The sequence below is a fragment of the Lonchura striata genome, chromosome 5 (assembly GCF_050655825.1).
Source record: "Lonchura striata isolate lonStrDom1 chromosome 5, ASM5065582v1, whole genome shotgun sequence".
Classification (NCBI taxonomy): Eukaryota; Metazoa; Chordata; class Aves; order Passeriformes; family Estrildidae; genus Lonchura; species Lonchura striata.
In genome coordinates, this window is record NC_140707.1 from 28,873,090 (window position 1) to 28,877,311 (window position 4,222).

Below are 4,222 nucleotides of genomic sequence, written 5' to 3' on the forward strand. Positions count from 1 at the left end.
ATTTAAGGATCATTCATAGCATCACCCTGCTAAAGACAGGGCAATTCTGTGAGTGAAAAAAAAATGGACCCATAGCATTTATGTAGTTTTTATCTGACCTTGCTCCCATGCCTCATGACTATTTGCAGTTCCTCCTGAAAGCCATGCCAAGCTTTGTACTCAGAAATGTCTCATGATGGGGCTTCCTAAGCTATTTGTACAAGCAAAGACTTGATACTTCACAGCACAGGTCTGGCTGGAAATAATCTAGGAAGCAAATGTCCTGAAATTCCCAGCAAAGACATGAGAATGCCCAGTGAGCGGGAATTAATTTTTGCTGCCTCTTCCCATTCCATCTCAGCTGCTCCACTGCACTTCTCAGACTCAAGTGGGAGTGCTGACAGAATAATTCTCAGATGGAAACAGAAGTCGTCCTGGTCAGGGCTCTTCTCAGACCCTGACAGGCAAAAGGCTATTTTAAATGTGCTGATTATCAGGCATGTGAAGGCTGGCGCAGGCTGTGCACTACAGACTAGAGAAAGAGAAAACCCTCCCTCAATAAATTTTGGACCCAGGTCTCTCTTCAACTCTGACAGACACCACTTGCAAGTGCCAAGAGTATAAGAACAGGGCACAAACTTATAAATAGCCTCCATGGTATCCAGCCTCCAGCAACATGTGTCTTAAGAAACTCAAGCGAGAACTGGTATATTTATGTTTAAATGCTTTTGACAGATCTGCTGGGATAATACTGTCTAATTGTTTTTGGAACCAAACATGTCCAACAGCAGTAAATTCCTCAGGTTAACCAAACACTGCATGAAAAAGTCATTACCTGTTCTGCATTTACCATCTGGCAGTCTGAGGGGTTATCCTACAGCTTTTGTACTGTAAGAAACTGAGGTGACCAAATATTCCTGACTCGTATGCCCATGTTGTCTGTGACTGCCAAAAGGCTACACCTGCACCCAACCCTTCCTCCTGCCTAGCTACTCCTATCTACAACAGCATCACCCACAGCTGCAGGAAGAGGTTTTCTGGGAGACACTGAGATCAGTGTCTGCTGCAAAGGATTAAAGACATTGGTTTCCAACTCAAAGCATGTAATCATGCAGGATTATAGAATCACAGAACTGGGAGAGACTTGGAAAGACCACACGGATGACAGCAGAACAGCTCGTACCTACATCAGCCCAGACAAAAACTTCATCATTTATCAAACCTGAACCTTCTGTGACTGAAGCCTATTACTTCTTACCATACACCTACAGAGAAGAGCCATTCCCTGCTTTTTTCCACCAGCTATTTACAAATTTGCAAAATGTTGTTAAATATCCTCACCCATCTCTTTTTAACTGAAGAACTCCAATTCACGAAATCTTCACCTGAGATTTTATTTTGACCTCGATCATTCCCACTGCACTCAGATCAAATTGTCCAGTTGATCCCCATCTTTCAACTGTAGCTCCCAAAATCTGAACTATACCCCAGCTGAGACTATACTTAGTGTAAATGAGATAGATCATTTCACAGGTTTCACAAGTGGTATATTTTGGTTTTGCATTGCAAGATGGCTTTGCCTTCTGAAGCAACACAGTATTTGGGACTTAATTTCACCTTGTGGACCACGATAAACTCCAGATCTTCTCTTCATAGGCCTATTTGCATTTGAGCAGTTGATTATTTTTCAAGTGAAATATATTGCATTTATCCACTTATTTCAGGCTGTATCTCCGTTTGTCACCATCATTTTGGCTACCAAATGCATCTTCCCTCTTTCCTGTCCCCTCAAAAAATCAGATCAGGACTGAACAGTAGCTGTAGCAAAGTACATGAGGATGAAAAAACTTTCAAATTCTAAAAGAGTATTTTTTTAAATTGAGCTATGAATCAAGGTCTTTACTGCCTTCAAAATAGTTCCTTCTTAATATCACAGGTGCAGCTCATCTCTAATGAGGTTTCATAGAATAATTAAATGCAGACAGCTTGGGCAAACATCCAAATCCTCAGTTATTCACCTTTTCTAACAACTCTGGCAAATAGTTGGAAGTGTTGTAATTCCTAACACAAAGAGCACATAGTATTTGGGACCACTGACTGAATATTTGAGATACCTCTCATTGCTTTATCCACAGTAGGCAAAAATAGCATTAAATAAAGTGCTGCAGTTAGAAAATACTTTCTCATATTCTTATTATTTTAGGCAGCTCTGCTATTGGCACAATTATACCAACAATTTTGCCATGTCACTTCTTTAAAATACCCATTCAGCTATATTTGTGCAATTCTGATGGCTAACCCAGGCCCTGCAATGTGCTTCTAACTCTTACCGAACCTCCCAAAAGGGGAGCATACAGTGAGGCCAGCACACAGAACATAGGTAGCCAGGACTAAAGCATTTGTTCTTGTCCTCAGACTTTATACAACTCTTGGAATATACTTTTAACAATCCACAGTCCATATTCACCCTCTTCAAAAGGGCTTTATTGACAAAAACACAAAACTGTTTCAGAAGTGGAACAGGCCTCCCAAGAGTGGTGCACTGGCCATTCATCTGGGCAGCTCTGAAGGGGCAAAGACAGCATTAGCATTTACATTTGTGATAAACAGATTTTATTCCTATGATACCTCTGTTATAAATTCATCCTCATTATAGAAACTGAGAACTAAAAAGCAAGAAGATTAGGTGACCAAACTCCACCAGCAAGTCTGCAACAGAATCTAGGTCCTGCACCTAAGCCCGGTGCTTTCCACACTAAGACGTGTCAAGGAAAATAAAACAAGATAGATTTTTAAACTCCTTATGTTTGCTAATCATTCTATAGCTGAACCTAACACTTCACTAACTTAGCTTACAGCATGGAGCTACTTTGACTTACTCAGTTTTGCTCCCAGTCTTAGAGCAATATGCTTCTCACTTTCCAAAGTTGTTATTCCAAGTGAGATTTGCCAAATTCACTTTGGTTATGTTACAGATCAGCCTCACAATGTGGGAGTGCATGAGAAAACAGTATCCTCTGCTCTGAATATCAGCAACATTCAGGGAAATAAGCTGTGCCACCACACCAGAAATGAAGAATATGAGTTGCCATTAGCTTTGGCAGCTGGATTGCTAAAGCAAGACCACCAGCCCCCAGCTCCATGCTAAGCTAACAGAAGCCCACCCAGCAGTTCGGGGGCACAGCAAAGCTGCAGGTGCCCGTGTCACACGCAAAGTGCCAGCAGAGCAGAAGGCAGGTGCCCACCACTGCTCCAGGCATGCAGGGGTAGCAAGAACGGATATACAGAGGGTCACACAAGTGTGTGTGGCTGCACCCTGGGGCCCAGAAAGCGACCAGATGAATGCACTTGAGCACTGTGGCTGACTGAGAGGTTACCATGTGTGGATTTGCATTGTTTTGCCCCAGGCACTAATGGAACGGACAATCTGTACACATGGCTGGTGTGGCGACTCCCAGCAGCACGAAATCTAGCAACTCACTCTGGAAAGAGGATCACACAGTTATTCAACTCACAGGGCACGCCAAAATCTGCAGAACATCTATTTCTCAAGGTCCTACTAGCGATAGCCTGGGGCAAAATATATTTTAAATGTCTCAGGGACAAAAAAAAAACCCAACCAAACAACAGGGTTTTGTTTACCCAGTTCAAAGCCAAAGTCAGTCACAAAAAGTTTGGTAGTTTTAAAGTAACACTTTCAACATAAAGTCCTGACTTTAAATACAAAATACCCTCTCGTGAAATTATACCATGTTTTAAACAGTTGAGAACAATCATTTGAATTTTTAAAAATGCAACCTAAACCTGCATAGATCTCATGAAGCTTCAAAGAGATCTGTGAGTTAAGCAGCCATGTTTTACATACAGTTTTAAAAAGTACTCTCACAGAAGGGTTTCAAAGGGCTACTATTTACATATTTAAATTCCCAGGAATATCCAGACTGGAAAAATTCGGAAAAAAAAAACCTGTTATGAAAAATCAAGGACAAACAAGCACAGTAAACAGTGTTCAGGTGAGAATGAGCAGCACACCCTTCCAATCACAATATATCATTTCAGGCCTCTGGAAGCTTGAAAGGTGTGAAGCTACAAGTCTCTGTGAAGCTGAATTCACACAGAACAGACACTTTTTAGAAGTTGCCTTCGGTTGAGTGGCAAATTTTGCACAGCTCAGTAGATCTTTAATTATTCACACTCAAGTAACTATGCTCCCACTGGAAATCAAAATATGAATGCACAATAC

General features: G+C 41.4%; 1 protein-coding gene across 15 annotated transcripts in view; it reads right to left on the reverse strand.

Moving 5' to 3' along the window:
* Positions 1-4,222, reverse strand: part of TSPAN4 (tetraspanin 4) — a 430,007-nt gene that overhangs the window by 233,722 nt on the left and 192,063 nt on the right. The gene's annotated exons all lie outside the window — the stretch shown is intronic.